Consider the following 21,901-nt stretch of genomic DNA (forward strand, 5'->3'; position numbering starts at 1 on the left):
AAATTCACCCATTGTTGCATCCATTTTGTTGATATCAAGTCATATTTTCAGATTGCACCCAAGGAAGAAACTCGAGGCCACATTCTACAGTCATGATTATTCTAATATGGATATATTAGGGACTAGAAGAGGAGGGGGAAAAGCAAGGAAGGGAGGAGAGAGCAGGAGCAGCTCAGACATGGCAGAAGTCTACACATTGTGGTTCTTCAGGGAGTACTTCTCCTTCCTGAGCTCCACTGAGGAGCAATAACTCAGGTGCCTCCGCTCCACAAAGCAGCTCATCACCAAGCTATGTCAGCTGCTGCAGCCACAAATGTATCAATGTTATCCACATGCAAGGCAAAAACGCGAAGGCAGACTAATATCTGAATGGCCTTAAATTAGGAGAGGAGAATGTGCAACGAGACCTTTGGGTCCTCGAACACCAGTCACTGAAGGTAAGGATGCAGATGCAGCAGGTGGTAAAGAAAGCAAATGTATGTTGGCCTTCAAAGCGAGAGGATTCAAGTACAGGAGCAGGAATGTCTTGCTGCAATTATACAGGGGCTTGGTGAGGCCACACCTGGAATCTTGTGTGCAGTTTTAGTCTCCTGGTCCGGGATTCTCCCCTACCCGGCGGGGCGGGGGAATCCGGTGTAATGGAGTGGAAGGAACCACTCCGGCGTCGGGCCACCCCAATGGTACGGAATTCTCCGCACCTTTAGGGGCGAAGCCCTCACCTTGAGGGGCTAGGCCCACGCCGCAGTGATTTCCGTCCCGCCGGCTGGCGGGAAAGGCCTTTGGTGCCATGCCAGCCGGCGCCAAAAGGACTTTGCCGGGCGACGCATGCGCGGGAGCGTCAGCAGACACTTATGGCATCGCCGCGCATGCGCAGTGGAGGGGGTCTCTTCCGCCTCCGCCATAATGGAGGCCATGGCGAAGGCGGAAGAAAAAGAGTGCCCCCACGGCACAGGCCAGCCCGCCGATCGGTGGGCCTCGATCGCGGGCCAGGCCACCGTGGGGGCACCCTCCGGGGCCAGATCGCCCCGCGCTCCCCCCCAGGACCCCGGAGCCAGCCCGCGCCGTCTGCTCCCGCCAGTAAGGTAGGTGGTTCAATCGCGCCGGCTGGCGAGTGTTGACAGCGGCGGGACTTCGGCCCATCGCGGGCCGGAGAATCGCCGGGGGGAGCCCGCTGACCGGCGCGGCGTGATTCCCGCCCCCGCCGAATCTCAGGTGCCGGAGACTTCGGCAACCGGCAGGGGCGGGATTCACGCCAGCCCCCAGCGATTCTCCGACCCGGCGGGGGTCGGAGAATGTCGCCCTAGAAGGGGTAGATGCAGGAAGGATATTCCCGATGGTGGGTGTGTCCAGAACCAGGGGTCACAGTCTGAGATAGACCATTGAGGACAGAGATGAGGAAAAATGTCTTCACTCAGAGAGTGGTGAACCTGTAGAATTCGTTACCGCAGCAAATAGATGAGGCCAAGACATTGGATGCTTTAAAGAAGCAGTTAGATATAGCACTTGTGGTGAAGATGACCAAAGGATATTGGGGGAAGGCAGGATTAGGCTTTTGAGCTGGATGATCAGCCATGATCATAATGAATGGTGGAGCAGACTTGAAGGGCCAAATGGCCTCCTCCTGCTCCTATTTTATATGTTTCAATGTTTCTATGTATGCAGAGCATGGACGGCAGCCTCTGGCTATCAACAACACCATGGCCCTTAACTATTGTGTTAAAATCTCCTTTCAGTTTGCAGCAGTGGCACCAGCACAGTCCAACACCCGTAACCAGAGAGGTCACCAAAACTCCTCACACATGAAAACATTTTCACCTCTTACCCATGGTCCAAGATGCCGTTGACTGCATTTACATGCCTTTGTATATTCCCAATGGTCAGTCTGGCATCTTTGTCAGTAAAAAGAGATTCCATTCCCTCAACATTCAGTTGGTGTGTGACCACATCCAGTGCATGATGCCACTCTGAACCTGGCTTCTTGGCAGCAATCATGACTCCTTCATTATGCGCCAGTCCTCTGTGTAGTCTTTATTCCAACCATGCTATCAAGTTATAGGCTCGCCACTGGAGGATTGGATGTGTCATCATCTACTGCATGCTTCATAACTTCACTATTTTGTGAGATCAGCCTGGGCAGGAGGAGGAGCATGAGGAGATGATTGAGCAGAAAAGGACGAGGAGGAGCGCAGTCATCATTGGCCACTTTAAAGCTGGTTCACGTGAACCATTCCTCCCATCCACAATATACAAATAGTTCTGCATTTCCTGATATGATTCTGACTATCACCATCCCACTGCCTTCCTTCAGTCCAGTCTTATGGATCTCACCACCATTTCACTGCAAATAGAAGCACCAGCACCAAATCTGTACTCTAAATAATTTATCTAACTATTCCATTCTATCTATACCAAATGTTCAACAGTAATTAAGAATCATTCTTGTGTCTGCTCTGTGTGCTTGCTTACCTGTCCTACTGTTCCTGTGATGTGTAATCACCATGGTTACCATTTAGGAAGTGGCAGTCTGCTGAGATTCTGTTGAGGGCACATCTCCATGGTGGGTGATCCTGAATAGCTCTGGGCCTCGAGTGCCTGGTTGTAGATGGGAGCTGATCACTGTGCTGAGGTGGATGAAGCTGTAATAACCTGCACGGAACACATGGGGCTGGGTTGATTGTTTTTCCCATGTGGTTCGAGGTGTATGAGCTCCCCCGCTAACTATGGGGTGATACCATGTTGTATATAATGTCGGCCAGATGGGAACCGACCAACAGAGAGAGAGGACCCGGTGAGGTACAACTGGACCCCTTTGTAAATAGTACGTATTATAAATAAATGTCCTCTTTGTGTTACTCGTCTGACTCCCATAGCCTTTATTAAAGAAGCCATTGCTTGTGCTTCCAGAGGAAGAGTGCCCTCTTTGGGTTCTGGCATGAACCTGAGCAATCTGCCCCCCTGGCTCCGTGACACTGAGCTGTCATTCTGAGGCAAGCAGCAGGTTGCTCCCTGGGGGGGGGCATGGGGGCTCAGTGGTTAGCACTGCTGTCTCACAGTGCCAGGGCCCGGGGTTCAATTCTGACCTCGGGTGAGAGTCTGTGTGGAGTTTGCACATTCTCCCCGGGTTTCCTCCGGGTGCTCCAGTTTCCTCCCACGGTCCAAAGATGTGCAGGTTAGGTGGATTGGCATTGCTAATTTGCCCCTTCGTGTTCTAAGGTTAGGTGGGGTTATGGGTTTGCGGAGCAGTGGGCCTGGATGGGGGTAATGTTTTGGAGGGTCAGTGCAGATTCAATGGGTCAAATGGCCTCCTGCATTGTAAGGATTCTATGATAATGGCACCTCAGGGGAGTGTGTCATCATTCCCACAGTTCCATGCAAAACCAGAACGTAGGAGTGATACAGTGCAGGATTTCAGGTCAGCCCTGTCCTCAGAAGCCAAGAGAACTGTCTGAACTTCCAGGGGAGAAGGTAAGCTGGCATTCGGACCAGCAAAGCTGTCTGCAGGTGGGCCTAGACAAAAAGGAAAGGCTGGGTCAATGTAGCTGTGAGAGGCTAGCCATGCAAATCCAGGCTGCCCCAATTCCATGAATGTGTGATTGTTCGAGAAAAGATCCAAAATAATAGGCAGACACCCTGATGCCAGTTCCCACCACCCTCACCATCGCCAGAACTCTTTTACTCAGCTTTTCCCTCAAGTTGCACCATGGTTTCTTCCTCCACCTCAATGAGAGCCAGGTTAGGACTCAGTACTCGTCCTCTCACTGTTTTGGTAAGCTAGTTCATCCACAAAGAAAAGGATGAACTCGCAAATGGTTATATAAAGTTCTGTGCAGTTATGTGAGCCAACAACAACTTACATTCATAAAGCACCTTTATCATAGTAAAATGTCCCAAGGCACTTGACAGGAGCATTAACAAACAAAATCTCACACTGAGCACAAAATCAGCTATCCTTCCCGACCGTATAATTGTTGATGTTTCTATGGCTAAAGAGGTAGGATATTAGGAGTCACTTACAGAAGGAAAGAGATCTGGTGATGGTAAGGAGAGAATTCTTGGGCCTCAGAAGTTGAAGGCACAACCAGAAATGATGAAGGCATTAAAAGCAGGATGTGCACGAGACCAAGGAGCGCGAGGAGGGATGCTCTGGAGGAGGTCACAACTAGGTAGCTTCACATAAGTACATACACTGAGAGGGAGGGTTAGAACGTTTTGAGTGGGACAGGGAAGTGGGCATATGCAAGAAAGTGGGCCCAGTTCAAAGTATAAAAGCAGTCAGAGGAACACTGAAATATTTGCAGTTGCTAGTGGGTGAATGGGCGAGGAGTATACTGTTAGTGCCTGTGTAAAGGAGCAAGGATGAGTGGTTGGACTGGGGATGAGATTTGATGCAGTGTAATCCTGTGATAGATGGAGAAGCACATGGTACATAGAATCCCGACAGTGCAGAAGGAGACCAATCGGGCCATCAAGTCTTCACCGACCCTCTGAAAGAGTAGCCCACCTAGACCCAAACGCCACAACATCCCTGCAACCCCACCTAGGGCCAATTTATCAAAGCCAATCCACCTTACCTGCACATCTTTGGAGCACCTGGAGGAACCCCACACAGACACGGGGAGAAAATACAAACTCCACACAGTCACCCGAGGTCAGAATCAAACCCGGTCCCTGGCACTGTCAGCCATCAGTGCTAACCACTGTACCACCGTGCTGCTCTCAAAGGATACAAAGGACATTTTTTTAGTTTTGGGGGCAAAGAAGTGCTGTGCCCAGGTATAATACAGAAAAACTGAAGGAACCTTGCCATCCCTGTCCAGGGCAGGTCGATGAGGCCTTCCTGGTAATAAACCCACATGCTAAAGGTGATGATGCTGCACCTTTCTGCTATCTGAAGGGAATATCTATCTTGCTGCACCTGCTCTACTAGCCCCATTACCCCTGTATCCGAGAAGCGGGCTGCTCTTCCCTGATGCGTAAAAGCCTCCGAGCATAAATTTGAACTGAGTTGTAAGATGTCTCCATATGAGAGATGCTTTAGCACTGTAAATGGCAGCGAACCCACTAGAAATCCCCACGGGCCTGTCAGAAATCCCAACCTCCCGGAGATCATGGGACAAAACTGGACGGGTTCCACAACGGGTGCATGGTCCTCGACCTACCAGGGGATGAAGATGAGAACATATCCCAGTGGACAGTGGATGTGAACACAGACAAAAATGCTACATACTAAAGTAACACTCCTTCAAAAATGTAGGCATGATAATTATCTTAAAATCTTAATTACTTTGGTTAAATTGTGAATTATACATTTAAAATCTGAAATAATAAGACAGCAGAGAGAAAGGTCTAAGCCTATTCATTTTATGCAATTGGTAACCAGTTCTTAAATGTTTTATCACATCAAAACATTTATACTGTTAAAACCATTTAAATGTCAAATATTCCATTTCCCAGGAAGTATAAGGTATAAAATTTTCAGTACGAGTACAAAAATATTTCAAGTTAAGCAGCCACTTGTGAACACCTGTCAAGCCGCAGTACTCTTATGTGTGTCCTTCATATCCTACAATGGTACTTACAGACAAAATGAATGTAGTAGATGTAGACAAAATGATGCTGTAACACACTTAAAGAAAGCTTTTATACCAGTGGCAATTCCCTCAGTATAACAGTAACTCTGCAGGCATAAAATGAGTGAGTTGTAGTCTCCAATGTTTCCAAACCTCGGGTAGTGACATTCAGAGTTGGGAGATAAAGACAGCTTGATCGCTTTAGAGAAATGCCTTATGATATGTGCTGATATAATTACTTTGTCTTTATTGGCAATTTACTTTCTGCTTTTAGGGACATTTTAGAGCAAATGTAGTTTTCTTCCTCCAAAGAAACGCAGTGGTATTTCTTTTTTCCCTTGGGTTAAGGCAAAAATTGAGTTGCAGGGTCATTAGATATGTGACATTGTTATAATATGCCTTATGTCATTGAAAACTTAGCATACCTTACTACTAAATGGAGACAGTCTTTCTACTGATTTTAGTATTTAGAAATGCTCACATTAATAGATCATGTTTATTGGATGCTCATTGTAATAGTGTTACAGTATGCATTTCTCATTTTGGTCAAAATCTTTTAAGTGCTGTGGCAGAATTCTGTCGATGACTGGCTGTCTTTGGAACAGGAACCATCAGCAGATCTGGAAATATCCTCGTTGCACCAGAACGAGTACCTTTGTCTTACTGAGGCAGGCTCAGCCGTCAGGTAGTCGGCAGTAACACTGTTACACTGAATACTGCAAAGAGCTGATTTGACAGAGATTATGCACCACTTTAGAGACCAGGTTCAGTCGAAATTGTTCCAAGGTTGGATGAACTATGACGTTTCATCTTCCAAGGGGCCAACAGGAATCACTGGAGGCAGGAAGGGTCCCAGAAGATTGTAAAGTGGCTAATGTAACACCACTGTTTAAGAAGGGAGGAGGCAGAAGACGGTAAATTATAGGTTGGTTAGCCTGACTTCGGTCATTGGTAAGATTTTAGAGTCCGTTGTTAAAGATGAGATCGCGGAGTACTTGGAATTGCATGCTAAAATAGGACTGAGTCAGCACAGCTTTGTCAAAGGGAGGTCATGTCTGACAAATCTGTTAGAGTTCTTTGAGGAGGTAACAAGGAAGTTAGACAAAGGAGAACCAGTGGATGTGATTTATTTTAGATTTCCAGAAGGCTTTTGACAAGGTGCCGCATTGGAGACTGTTAAATAAGTTAAGAGCCTATGGTGTTATGGGTAAGATCTTGACATGGATAGAGGATTGACTGACTGGTAGAAGGTAGAGAGTGGAGATAAAGGGGTCTTTTTCAGGATGGCAGCCGGTGACTAGTGGTGTACCTCAGGGGTCGGTGCTGGGACCACAACTTTTCACAATGTACATTAATGATCTGGAGGTAGGAACTGAAGGCACGGTTGCTAAGTTTGCAGATGATACAAAGATCTGTAGAGGGGCAGGTAATATTGAGGAAGCAGGTGGGCTTCAGAAGGACTTGGACAAGCTAAGGGAGTGGGCAAAGAAGTGGCAGATGGAATACAATGTGGAAAAGTGTGAGGTTATGCACTTTGGCAGGAGAAATGGAGGCATAGACTATTTTCTAAATGGAGGCATAGACTATTTTCTAAATGGGAAGAAGCTTAGGAAATCAGAAGCACAAAGGGAGTTGGGAGTCCTTGTTCACGATTCTCTTAAGGTTAACATGCAGGTTCAGTCGGCAGTTAGGAAGGCAAATGCAATGTTAGCATTCATGTCGAGAGGGCTAGAATACAAGACCAGGGATGTACTTCTGAGGCTATATACGGCTCTGGTCAGACCCCATTTGGAATATTGTGAGCAGTTTTGGGCCCTGTATCTAAGGAAGGATGTACTGGCCTTGGAAAGGGTCCAGAGGAGGTTCACAAGAATAATCCCTGGACTGAAGAGCTTGTCGTATGAGGAACGGTTGAGGACTCTGGGTCTGTACTCGTTGGAGTTTAGAAGGATGAGGGGGGATCTTCCTGAAACTCACAGGATACTGCGTCGCCTGGATAGAGTGGACATGGAGAGAATGTTTCTACTTGTAGGAAAAACTAGAACCAGAATTCACTATCTCAGACTAAAGAAATGATCCTTTAAAACAAAGATGAGGAGGAATTTCTTCAGCCAGAGGGAGGTGAATCTGTGGAACTCTTTGCTGCAGAAGGCTGTTGAGGCCAAATCACTGAGTGTCTTTAAGACAGAGATAGATAGGTTCTTGATTAATAAGGGGATCAGGGGTTATGGGGAGAAGGCAGGAGAATGGGGATGAGAAAAATATCAGCCATGATTGAATGATGGAGCAGACTCGATGGGCCGAGTGGCCTAATTCTTCTCCTATGTCTTATGGTCTTATTCAAAAAGGGAGGGAGGCAGAATGTGGGAAATTACAGACCAGTTAGTTTAACATCTGGGGCGTCATTCTCCGACCCCCCGCCGGGTCGGAGAATGGCAGTTGGCCGCCGTGAATCCCGCCCCCGCCCCCGCCGAAGTCTCCGGTACCGGAGATTGGGCGGGGGCGGGAATCGGGCCGCGCCAGTTGCGGGACCCCCCGCTCAATTCTCCGGCCCGGATGGGCCGAAGTCCCACCCAGAAATTGCCTGTCCCGCCGGCGTGAATCAAAGCTGGTATTTACCGGCGGGACCAGGCGGCGTGGGCAGGCTCCGGGGTCCTGGGAGGGGGCGCGGGGCGATCTGACCCCGGGGGGTGCCCCCACGGTGGCCTGGCCCGCGATCGGGGCCCACCAATCCGCGGGCGGGCCTGTGCCGTGGGGGCACTCATTCCCTTCCGCCTCCGCCACGGTCTCCACCATGGCGGAGCAGGAAGTGACTCTCCCCAGTGCGCATGCGCGGGAAACTGTCGGCGGCCGCTGACGCTCCCGCGCATGCGCCGCATTTCCGCACCAGCTGGCGGGGCAACAAACGCCATTTCCGCCAGCTGGCGGGGCAACAAACGCCATTTCCGCCAGCTGGCGGGGCGGAAATCCCTCCGGCGCCGGCCTAGCCCCTCAATGTTGGGGCTCGGCCCCCAAAGATGCGGAGCATTCCGCACCTTTGGGCCGGCGCGATGCCCGTCTAATTGGCGCCGTTTTTGGTGCCAGTCGGCGGACATCGCGCCGTTGGGGGAGAATTTCGCCCCTGTTGTTGGAAAATTGTTAGAATCAATTATCAAGGACGTAATATCAAGATACTTGGAAAGCCAAAGCTCTATCTATCAGAGGTCAGCATGGTTTTATGAAGGGAAAATCATATTTGATTAATTTGCTTGAGTTCTTCGAAGATGTAACAAGCAAAGTGGATAATGGGGATCCTGTAGATATAGTGAGCGGGATTCTGTGATCCTGAGGCTAAGTATTGACGCCGTCGCGTTTCTCGACGGCGTCAACATGGCCTCAAGAGCAGAAATTCTGACCCGTACAGGGGGCTAGCATGACACTGGCGCGACCCACACCGCTCCAGCTGCCGATGCCGGCGTCAGATGGGCGCCGCGGGGTCCACGCATGCGCAGTGGGACCGGCGCAATTGCCACGCATGCGCAGTGGCTCCCTTCTCCGCGCCGGCCCTGACACAACATGGCATAGGGCTACAAGGGCTGGCGCGGAACAAAAGAGGTCCCCAGCCCGAGAAGCCGGCACGCCGATTGGTAGGCCCCGATCGCGGGCCAGGACACAGCGGAGGCCCCCCTCCCGGGGTCGGACCCCCCTCTCCCTCCATCAGGCCGCCCCCGGATGCATCTACGCTGAGGTCCCGCCGGCTAAGAGCAGGTGTGAACAGCGCCGACCGGCCTCGGCTTTTCTGGCGTGGCCGCTCAGCCCATCCCGGGCTGAGAATCAGGGGGGCCCCGTGGAGTGGCCCCCGACTGGTGCCGCGCCGACCATGTCGGCGCCAATGGCGCTGATTCTCCGCTCACCGGAGAATCGGCAGACCGGTGTCGGGGCAGTGTGGTGCGATTCGCGCCGGTCCCGGCGATTCTCCGGCCCGGCCCCGGGGTGAGATAAACCCGGCCAGTGTATCTGGACTTCCGGAAGGCATTTGATAAGGTGCCGCACAGAAGGTTGACTCACAAGGTGAGATCACATAGGATTAGGGATAATTTATTAGCTTGGATAGAAGACTGGCTGACGGACAGGAGACAGAGAGTCGGGATAAATGGGTCTTTTTCTGGATGCAAGATGTAACTTGTGAGGTGCCACAGGATTTGGTCCTTGGGCTCCAGCTATTTACAATCTATATTAATGACTTAGATACAGGGATAGAAGGTTCTATAGCCAAATTCGCAGATGACAGAAAAGTAGGTGGGACAATAATATGCAATCGGGAAATAAGAGCCTTACAAATGGATATAGGTAGGCTAGGAGAGTGGGTCAAAATGTGACAGATGGACTTTAACGTGGACAAGTGTGAGGTCATGCATTTTGGTCGAAAAAATGGAAAGGCAACTTATTATCTAAATGGGGAGAGAGTTCGGGGTGCTCCGATGCTGCGGGGTCTGGGTGTCCTCGTGCATGAGTCACAGAAAACGAGCATGCAGGTTCAGCAAATAAGGAAAGTAAATAGAATGTTGGCATTTATAGCAAAAGGAATTGAGTATAAAGGAAAGGAAGTGTTGTTGCAACTGTACAAGGCATTAGTAAGACTGCACCTGGAGTATTGTGCACAGTTTTGGTCCCCTTATTTGAGGAAAGATGTCGTGGCATTGGAGGCAGTTCAGAGGAGGTTCACCAGATTGATTACAGAGATGAGGAGTTTGTCGTATGAGGAGAGATTGAACAGTTTTGGCCTATAATCTTTAGAGTTTAGAAGAATGAGGGGAGATCTAATTGAGGTATACAAGATGCTAAAAGGTATGGATAAAGTAGACGTGGAGTTGATGCTTCCTCTTGTGGGGCATTCTAAAACAAGAGGTAATAATCTTAGCATAAGAGGTAGAAAATTTAAAACAGATTTGAGGAAAAACTTCTCCCAAAGGGTTGTGAATCTGTGGAATTCGCTACCCCAGAGTGCGGTGGATACAGGGACAGTGAGTAAATTTAAGGAGGAGTTAGACAGATTTTTAATTGGTAATGTTTTCAAGGGTTATGGAGAATGGGCAGGAAAATGGAGTTAAGGCCAGGATGGGATCAAACTGAAGGTGTTTAGGCTCGGGAGGCTAAATTGCCTATGCCTGCTCCTGGGTCATGTGTTCTAGGGAGGAGATACTCTGGCTGAGTTTGCAATCTAGCTCTTGGTCTGTAACATTGTAGGTAGCAGATGAGGAACATATCAGCCATGATAGAATGGCAGAACAGACTTGCTGGGTTGAATGGCCTAATTCTGCTCCTATATCTTTTGAACTTATGAGTGTGCTAATAGCTACACTAGCAAATTTAAAATAATGAGTTGAGTTTGTAACATGGCTCATTTCCGCTTGCTGGAAGCGATATACATCTATACGCAGGGACCCATTCTCTGCAAACAAAACAATTATGTTCAAGTCTTGCGCTTTTTTGAATTACCTGGGGAGTCTATAGTTCCCTGTTGCTTTCTTCATGGCAAAGTCTTAGCCAATCAGGATCAACTTGCCAACCGATCAGTACCTTTTTTTGCAGTCACATAAATTGTTGTCATCCTTTGAAATCTGTCGTTCTTTCATTTGTCCTGGTCAGTGTAAGACAAGAAGCTTCAGCAACTTGTCTGTTTTTTCAGCAATATTCAAGTTCTGACCTACCAAATGAAGAATTGAAAGAAAGGCTTAGAGATGAAAGTTGACATTCAAAGAGTGCAAGAGTGAAAGCAAAGAGTTAAATATGTCCACGATAGTCAGGAGCAGGCATAAGCAGACAGTGCAGCTGTATGAAGTTATCGAAATCAACATTAAGGCACTCAGGTGCATAATTCTATCTTAACCCTCTCACACATTGACATTTTTCAGTGCAATATCTTTGTTTCTGAGGATTTCTAGTGAACTCAGTTTGCCAAGATTAAGTCAATAAATATTTGAGAATATCTAATTCAATCAATGTGAAAGCTGTACTTGAAGCGAAGCAAAATTAAAAGCAGAGTAATTGATTCTAAAATGTAGAAAAGGATGTGATCAAACAAAGATTTCAGCTACTTCTTTGAGCACTTCAAAAAACCATCGCAGCCTCCAACCTAGGATTACCCTTGATTTACCTTTGGTTTTTCACCCAAATTACAGCACAGAAACAGGTGTGTGTTTATGCTCCACATGAGCCTCCTCCCATTCTAGCTACTTCATCTAACCCCCTATCGGCATAACCTTCTACTCCTTTCTCCCGCAAGTAATTATCTATCAACCCCTGAAATGCATATGCTATTTGTGTCAACGACTCTGTGTGATAGTGAGTTCCACCTTTTCACCACTCTGAATAAAGGGTCTGAGGCCTCTTGTAAATTAAGTTCCAGGTATTCCTGCATTTATTGTGTCTATTGAAGGCGAAAAGAACAAAGGGCATTTTGCAGCAGTGACACATCTAAAGATGCCACTTGCCCACGTTTTGTATGGGTCGTCAGTGCTGAACCCAGGTCCAGGGCATTTCAGTTCAGGCTTCAAAATCACTGTGGAAATGAATCTCTGCTGCTCTTCCATTGCACATCTGGAGATCCTTCCCCCTCCTTTTTTGCCTCCCAGTCTGGGATTAACAAAGTCATTTCAGCTTTGCATGAAGAAGAAGTATTAAAGTTGAGCTGAAATGCTGATGAGCAGCTCGAGAGAGAGTGGAGAATCGTATCTGATCGAGGCCATTTGGCCCATTGTGCCCATGCTGGCTTTTTGGAAAACAAAAAAAATAACAAATTGCTTTAATTGTGGGATGACTCATCACTGTCACTTGGCAACCGTCAGCATTTCTCCCAGATGATGTTGTTCACAACTCATCTGGTGCCTGGATGCTGGTCGTGATATTTAGCTGCGATCCCGGTTTGTTCTTTTAAGGCCACTGCACCATAAAACGTAAATTCAGGTAATTGTTGTTACTTATAAAGAACTGAGGTTAATCAGAGGCCATTGTGTCTGCTCACAAAGAGCAAGCTTCAGATCAATGTCTGCTTTTTTTTCCTCGAATGTATAACAAAGTGTGATGAACATGCATTGCATAATGGTGGACAGGGGGATTTTCTGGTGGGATTCTTTGTAATTCTACTGTAAACAAAATTACAGCAGGTGAGCAGGAGACCCTCAGTGGATGTCTACTGCCAAGATATATGTTAGCATTGTTAAGGAGGGTGTTGGTTGCAGAACGGTATGTTTTAAAGACGTCTTCATGGTCTTCTGTAGGTTCACTGTACGTCTTTATTAACTACTAGAACTAAACATATGTACAATAAAGAGTGCAGGCTAGGAGCTATCTCCATGCTTGGATCTCCACACTGACCCCTGGCCCTGGCTCATTGGCCTTCTTACATCAGAGTGTGGATTGTACTGTACCTAGTCCCACATTAACCCTATGTGTGCCAAACCCTGATATTGCAAACATCACATTCATTCAAGCAGCCATTTCCCACATAGCTCCGAGTGCTGCAAACGCACCCAAAAATATTTGCTTAAAATCACAGCAGTGTTATAATTACTGCTTAGAGGTTGACCTAAATTTAAAGACTGGAGTTATTCTGCAGCAAAACAGGATCTGGATTCTGGAGTGCAATTGTTGACGCTGTACAGGTCGATGTTAGATTCTGCCATCACCAAACAGCTTGCTTCCCAGTCATGATGTGCTCTTGTTTATTCAAATTTAATTCGATTTGCAAATTTTGGCATGTTATCTCAATGGTTGGATAATTTCAACAAAGTCCTGCAATGGGAGCTTCTTTCAATTGAGCAACAACTGACCACTGAAATGATGGCTGAAGATAAGGTGACCACTTACCGGTTTATTTGCTTAGAATTATTTGCCAAAATTCACCAATGCATCATTTGTCTGATGTCAAGATTGTTAAACCGCATTAATTCAACAAGAAATATAAATATTTTTTTTAAATTCTCTTATGTGTTGGGACATATGTACATAGAAGTTTAAAACTAATACAAGAAAAGGATTCATTCCATATGGAGGGACCGATCAGATCACTTACAGTATGGAAGCGTTCACTTGTAATATTTTAATTTTGAGTAATTGTTTTAATGTTCAGGCAGTATGCAATACCTTTGCTCATAGTATGAGCATAATTTGAACTATTTGCAATTTATAGAAGCTGTGATAATTTAATCTCAATTCATTCAATGTGCTTAATTGGTCAGGTTTGTTTAATAGTTTCCTCAACCTCTCACTGAACAAGATGCTGTGACTGAATATTTAGCTATTTCTCCTTCCCTTTAAAACAAAAACCTGTTGTTCTGGCATGCAGGACATTGCATTCCATGGACGCTAGAAACATTCAACGCTAAACTATGTGTTTAGAATTGGTGAATGAAGTTACCATGATCATCACATTCAGATTTTAAAGATTTTTCCTCCATTCAGTGTTTGATGAGAACTGAGTTCCTGACAGGTGAAGCAGAAAGTCATTTTTCAACTGAAATGCCAAGTAGCTGTACATCATTTATATTCTGTCAAAAATTAACCAATAAACATGTGAATAGTTCCTTGCAAAAGCACAGTATGTGCTGTGCTGACTGAGGCTTTTTTTGTGAAGGGCTGAGATGGGGGTTGGGGAATGTCATGATATGCACTCATGCAAATAATGAGATACAGACACCCAGTACAGCCAATCAACACACAGGACAGAATACAACCAATCACCAGGCAGGACACTAGAAGGTGGTCTCCCACTATAAAACACACGAGGCATCAGCACTCTGCCTCTTTCCACTGGTGACAACTGGAGTGACAGTCAGGGTGTATATATCAGTTAGCACCTTCTACACGTGGCTCAGAGCTAGTCTGGTCTAGTTAGTTATAGTAAACACGCTTAGATTATCCCAGCAGGGTGTGCGACCAGATTCGGCAAGGTCAAGGCCATTAATGCCATGAAGACCACGGAAGACAAGAAGGTGGTACTACGCTTCCTCGGTATGGTAAACTTCTTGGGAAAATTCATTCTCAACTTGGCCTCACACAACACGGCTCTCAGGCATCTGCTGAAGAAGTCCACTGCATTCCAGTGGCTACCCACACATCAAGCAGAGTGGCTCGAGCTCAAAGCAAAGCTCACCACTGCTCCGGTACTAGTGTCTTTTGACCCGGACAGGGAAACATAAATCTCCACGGATGCAAGCCAGGGCGGCATTGGTTCGGTGCTCCTCCAGAGGGAAGACCCTCATCCTGGGAAGACCCTCATCCTGGGCTCCAGTTGTTTATGCATCAAGGGCCATGACGCCTACTGAACAGAGGTACGGCCAAATAGAAAAAGAGTTCCTGGGCCTCATAACCGGCATTGTAAAGTTCCATGACTACGTCCACAGTCTACCTACATTCACAGTGGAGACTGGCCACAGACCCTTGGTCCATATCATTCATCAGGACTTGAATGACATTACGCCCAGGCTTCAGCGCATTCTCCTTCGACTCCGAATGTACGATTTTGAGTTAGTATACACACCAGGCAAAGAGCTGATAATTGCGGATGCCCTGTCCCGCTCCATCACCTCGCCCTGTGAACAGGTTGACTTCATCCGCCAGATTGAGGCACAGGTGCAACTGTGTGCCAGCAACCTCCCGGCCTCAGATGAAAGAGTGATCAGCATTCGTGAAGAGACTGCCAAAGACCCTCTTCTGCAGCGTGTAATGCACCACGTTGCAAATGGCTGGCAAAAAGGGCAATGCCCTCAGTTCTTTAATGTGAAGGACGACCTGACAGTCGTCGAGGGGATCCTCCTCAAGCTAGATTGTATCGTTATTCCTCAGTCTGCAGAGCTTAGTGCTGAAACAAATCCACAAGGGACACCTAGGTGTCAGAAAGTGTAGGCGCAGCGCCCAGCAGGCTGTGTATTGGCCTGGAATCAGCCAGGACATATCCAACATGGTCTCAATTGTGCGACCTGCCAGCGTTTCCAGCCTGCTCAAACAAAAGAAACACTCCAGCAACACGAGATCGTGACCTCTTCGTTGTCCAAGGTGGGAATCGACCTTTTTCACGCCAATGGGCGTGGCTATGTGCTCATCATAGATTGCTTCTCAAGTTACCTGGAAGTTGTGAAGCTGTCAGACCTCCTATCAAGGACAGTGAACACGGCCTGCAAGGAGACATTTGCCAGGCATGGTATTCCACTCACTGTCATGAGTGACAAAGGTCCCTGCTTCCACAGCCAAGAGTGGTCCAATTTCGCCAAGTCGTGCCAATTCAACCACATCGTCTCAAGCCCACACTACCCGCAGTCCAACGGGAAGGTCGAGAAAGGGGTCCATATAGTGAAGCAACTGCTCTGTAAGGCTGCGGACTCTGCTTCTGACTTCAACCTTGCGCTGATGGCGTACAGGGCAACCCCTCTGTCCACCGGTATGTCTCCGGCTCAACTCCTCATGAATAGAGACTTGTGGACACCTGTTCCAGCCATACACTTACCAGACCTGGATCACCTCCCAGTGCTGCAAAAGGTGCAGCAACTCAGGAACCGGCAAAAGCTGATGTACGATGCTCATGCTACCGATTTGCCTGTGCTATCTCCGGAAGATGCTATTCGCATCAAGCTACCTGATGGAGGCTGGTCAGCCCCAGTTGTTGTTGTTCGACAGGCTGCTCCCAGATTGTATGTTGTTCGTATGGCTGATGGCTCCATTGTCAGGCGCAACAGAAGGGCATTGCCCACCACCAGATCCTACTTTTTCATATGTTGTCGTGCCTCCACCGGACACCTCGCACCACGAGGCCACCAATCTGGCAGCAATCCCACCTGTCAAGGCGCCATCGTCCCCACCTCCACCTCTCAGGCAGTCGACAAGGATCAGACGCAAGCCCAAAGATTGGACTTATAGACATTTATCTTGTAAATTTTGTTCTGTATCTGCACTCTATACACCTCTTATGTATATATTCATCCACTCGCTTTCATCCACTCGCCATTTAATGTAAATAGTTCTACATGTAAATACAGTCGCACTTTTGTTTTTAAACGGGGATATGTCATGATATGCACTCATGCACATAATGAGATACAGACAGGCAGTGACAGACACCCAGTACAGCCAATCAACACACAGGACAGAACACAACCAATCACCAGGCAGAACACTAGAAGGGGGGTCTCCCACTATAAAACACACGAGGCATCAGCACTCTGCCTCTTTCCACTGGTGACAACTGTAGTGACAGTCAGGGTGTATATGTCAGTTAGCATCTTCTACACGTGGCTCAGAGCTAGTCTGGTCTAGTTAGTTATAGTAAGCACGCTTAGGTTAGTAGAGTGTCAAACCCACAGCGAACTGTGTGCACTCCTTAACAAGTTCAATAAAGCGTATTGAACCAACACCAAAGTTTGGAGTCTACTTTCAAGTACAACTGCATCCAGTTGCAGTCCGTGTTACCCCAGGATGATTAACACGACAGGGTTATGTTTCTGTTTTTCAAAAGGTAACTCGTTAAGATGTGCACTTAGTGGGTTAGCCCTGCTGCCTCACGGCGCCGAGGTCCCAGGTTCGATCCAGGCTCTGGGTCACTGTCCGTGTGGAGTTTGCACATTCACCCCGTGTTTGCGTGGGTTTTGCCCCCACAACCCAAAGATGTGCAAGGTAGGTGGATTGAACATGCTAAATTGCCCCTTATAAAAAAAAAAGATGTGCACTTAGATGCCAACATTGCACCAATGCGTGGCCAGGCCTGTCATTTACCATTTTGTAACGTTTATAACAATGGGCGGTGCGGTAGCACGGTGGTTAACATTGCTGCTTAACAGTGCCAGGCACCCAAGTTCGATTCCCGGCTTTGGTCACTGTCTGTGCGGAGTCTACACATTCTCCCGCTTCTGTGTGGGTTTCCTCCGGGTTCTCCGGTTTCCTCCCACAAGTCCCAAAATACGTGCTATTAGGTAACTTGGACATTCTGAATTCTCCCTCAGTATACCCAAACAGGTGCTGGAATGTGGCGACTCGGGGCTTTTCACAGTAACTTCATTGCAGTGTTAATGTAAACTTACTTGTGACAATAAAGATTATTATCATTATTATCAGGAGGCATAGCAGGGGGCTGTGCAGTTGGGACTGCAAATACCGATACATCTTCTACAACCAAAGCACCAGGTTATAAACAAAAACTTAAAACCAAACCTGGTTTAGTAGGATTGAATGTAGCAGTACAATATCACACTGAAACATTAAGATTGCCCGGGCTTTAGAATTGAAATGTAAATGAAGTTTTAATATGATATTGTGTTAAGTATGCAGTGAGTTGGAGCTTAAATCTGAGAACCCAACACTTGCCCCAAAGGTCAGCCTCAACACCAGTGTCCAAATAACAGTGCCGTGAGATTATTTCCGTTTCTATCATTAACCCCATAAACTATACCGCTCAGTTTGGGATGGTTATGCATTATGGATTCATACTGCTGGTGCCTTTTGGTTTCAAGAAGAAATCTTTCTATTTCTCTGGAATGTATATTGCAACTCAGGTTATTAAATGTGACCAAATTGTAAAGCAGTGACTTTATAACTGCATCCCTGGGTTGGGTAGTGGGAATTCAGGTAGGTCTCCATGAGCATCTTGAGTATGGTCTTTCTTTGGGAACCAGTTTGGTGATTTTCCAACAGTCACTGAAGAAACCTATGGACGGTGGCTATTTTCTGCGGGACAAAAAATGTTCGATTTACGCAGCGGGCTCAGAGCAAAACAAGTCAGGCATTGGAGTTCAGTTGTGTTCTGATGAAGAACCACACCAATAACATGAACTGACCTTTCTTTTTCAACCGCTGATTAGCCTGCTGCATATTTCATATACTTTCTCTTTATTTCAAAGGCCTTATGATTTGGATTCACTTGTGTTGGTGAACCAAGACCAAACCATCAGTGGAGAGTGTACAATCGGGAAATTATGTCACAGCGTCCTGGCATGCTCATATAAATGCACTGCTTCATTGAGCTCTACAGTGCTGGCAATCACTCCCATGGTGCAAAGGTTTTGCTGCCCCTCAGTCTGCCCCATCCAAGTGTAGTTTGGCATTTTCAAACAAGTCTATTGCATCGCAGATCAATTGAAATTCAGGTTGAAGACAGCATGTAAGCCCACTTTGAAAGAAACAATTTTACGTACTTAACTCCTCTCATTTAGGCAAAAGGTACAAAATGTTATTAATGGAGATCATTTGTATTTTCCAATCACATGCAGCATCACACACTTATGCCCTCAAAATCTATTTGAATGAATTGCCATTTTGAATCCCTTCAGTTATTTAACAATAAACTGGAAAATAACTTTTTTAGAAAATAGTACTTGAGTTCTTTAGTTGAAGGAAACATTTTCCTTGCTGCATATATTGGTAATTAGAGAGGAATGGCATTGGTATTCTTTGGGATGATTCTATTCGACAACTCTGTTAATGGGGTCAAGTCTTGAAAATAATTCAAGACAGACCTTTACTGAAATGTGTAGGCTAGCCCTAAGCCACACCTTTCAATCATATAATTCTCATTTCAGACCTTGACATCCCAGTTCATGTTTGAAAAAAGTTAAGTTCCATGTCAGTGGCTGACTGTGCAGCTGAATATCCGTCCTGCTTAAATCTGCTGGCAAATAGCTGGAGGTGACATAACCTTTCATGTAATACTGCTGTGTACATATACAAATAATTGAGGCTCTTGACCCTGTCGACGCACATACAACTGTAAGTACAAACCTGACATTTTGATACTAAGCGTAGCCTTTTCACTTGTTATTTTCTGTTTCAATAAACCATTGTGGATTATAAAACGTAAGAAGGAAACATGACTGATTAATGCGGTCAAAGAAAGGTAGCTCTGAGAAACCGAAGTTTTTGAGTGAATATTTTCAAAATGAAGTGTACTTTGAACAACTGAACAGATCGATTAAAAAATACACTCGAAAGTTGCAAGGCACCCATTTAGCTTCTTAAAAGAAAACTGTTTTCTGTCCACAATAGACTTCCGTACTTTCAAACCAAATTTTGCATAAGAATTATGTAAAGAAAATGGACAAATGAAGCATGAATATTTATCAGAAAATCGTTTCGAATAAGCCCAAATAAAAATCTAAAAGTGCTTTTGAAAGCTCTCAAAAAGTTGCATTTAGAATAAACAAACAGCCTCTACTCACTCCAACGCAGCACGCTCATGAAAAATGATTACAATGGTTTTTATGCAACAAGGTCATTTTGATCAGTCATTGAACCAACTGCTGTGAGTGTTACAGTCTCCTGAGTGGTTTCATCCACTCACACAAACTGGTAAAACAATCTTAAGCACAACTCATGGAAAAAGGGGTGAGTGGCCTTGTGCATGTGCAAAATTGCTGTGGAAGGTCGGGGGCACACAAATGCCCAGGTAAAATTGCAGCTGATGTGTGACTGTATAGGCCCTGAGTGATTGCCATACTGGCAGCTGCTCTAAGTGTGCTCCTCGTCACGCAGGAAACTACGTGTGGAAGAGCATTAGGTTTAAAATGTTTTGAAATGTTCAGAAAAGGCTGACGCAGGGCAAGGTCCCACAAGGTTACACTGAGATTGCCAGGCAGGGCACCAATGTCGGAAGAATAAGAATAGTTATCTCAGACAAGCATTCCGCTTTAGAGATTGCTTGAACTTTTGAAGCGAGATGTATCCCTCTACAGAGATCAATAACCAGGCGATACATTATGCACATTTCCATAAATGCACCCGCCTATATCCTGTGTTGCAGCTTTCGGACACGTACGTTGATACTGATTTAGTTCCATGCGGATTAGACATCAATTAATTTAAATATTCAAAAATGAGAATTTTTTACATTATTACTCACACTTTTCTGTTCACTTTTGTCTTCTTAACCATGAAATAATCCAATATTTGTATTTTAGTATGATGCAAAATAATTTAATTAATAAAACCATGAAGGATTTTCTGGGGTAATAATAGTCACCCCTCTTCAAAAGTACCACATTGTGTGTTAAGATGCTGTAGTACAATAAGATATTAAATAATACAGGTATGATATTATAGGAGTGATGACTCGTGAATCTGATTACTCATAACAAATGGTGTCGGATTCACAAGCCCTGCCTTTGTGGAAAATGAGAAAATGTGGAAAATTCCACTGGGCTATCATTGGGCAACAAATTGTCAAGTTGAATTGACAAGTCATCATTGGATGGTTTAAGAAACACAAGTTGGTTTGATTTAATCCGAAATGATGGGCAAGCTTTTCCCGGATATCGGCAAAGGCTGATGTTGGGCAGGAAAAGCGGCGTTGAAGCAGCCGATGGCAATGGCGGTTTTCTCTGCCATATAATCTGGGACTTAGAAAATAAAACTTCGAAGGATGTGTCCCACGATGTGTGGCTGGCAGGGCGGCCTCTGATTTGCTTGCCCTGCTAACAAATTAGGAACGTGAGGATAAGGGTGCCATTTTTAAAGGCAGTGCACAGCGATCAGTTAACCCTGGAACTTCCCTGGATACCCCCTAGCACTGCCCAGGCACTACCCTGGCACCCTCGGCACTGCATGGGCACTACCGAGGCACTGCAGTGTCCAGATAGTTCCCAGGCAGTGCTAGGGGTGGCCAGGCAGTGCCAGGGTGCCATAGTAGTGCCTGGGCAATGCAGCGGTTGCCTGGTCAGTTCCTGGGTTGTGGTCGGGTAGTGCTGGAGGGGTGTCCAGGTAGTGCTTGAGTAGTGCCGGGAGTGCCCAGGCAGTGCCTGGGTATTGCCAGGGGTTCCAGGTTACTATCAGGGCAGCACCCGGGCATGATCCTCTCCTCTCTGAGTGCTGCACTCACTAGATTTCCGCTGGGAGTTATGCTTGCCTGGTGCATGCCTTCGGAGACCATCGGGTGTCATGCTGTTCTGGCCTCACGCTGCCCTGGATCGATTTTCTGATGGTGCAAAACGGCTATTTTAAAACTTTGCACATATTTGCCCAATCATTTTTAAAAAATATATATATTTATTAAAGTTTTGAAACACAATTTTTCTCCCTTACAAACAATAACCCCCCCACCCTCGTAACATAAAAAACCGAGAAATCGCGCAGAGCAAGATATATACATGGCAAAATGATATATTTACACAGCTTTGTACACTGGCCCTCACCCGTACGTGCCAGTTTCCCCAACCCTTCATGTTATCTCCTGCTCATCCACCCTCCCAGGCAGTCCCCCCTTTCCCCCCCCCCTCCCAGGACGTCCCCTCCAATCCCGCCCCCCCCCCCCACCCCCCCGCCCCCCCACCCCCGAAGGTTGCTGCTGCTGCTGACTGACCTTCCTCTAACGCTTC

The 21,901-nt window shown here is 46.5% G+C and overlaps 1 long non-coding RNA gene across 2 annotated transcripts in view; it reads left to right on the plus strand.

The window, feature by feature from the left end:
* LOC140384818 (uncharacterized) overlaps window positions 1-21,901 on the plus strand; it is a 206,830-nt gene that overhangs the window by 181,732 nt on the left and 3,197 nt on the right. The window contains exon 1 of one of the 2 annotated variants that reach the window (XR_011933148.1): window positions 12,426-12,515. The exons of the other annotated variant lie outside the window; for it this stretch is intronic. This is a non-coding gene — a long non-coding RNA (uncharacterized lncRNA). Of the gene's footprint in view, window positions 1-12,425; window positions 12,516-21,901 lie in introns of those variants that run through there. 2 annotated transcript variants of the gene reach the window in all.

Source organism: Scyliorhinus torazame, chromosome 10 (genome assembly GCF_047496885.1).
Source record: "Scyliorhinus torazame isolate Kashiwa2021f chromosome 10, sScyTor2.1, whole genome shotgun sequence".
Lineage (NCBI taxonomy): Eukaryota > Metazoa > Chordata > Chondrichthyes > Carcharhiniformes > Scyliorhinidae > Scyliorhinus > Scyliorhinus torazame.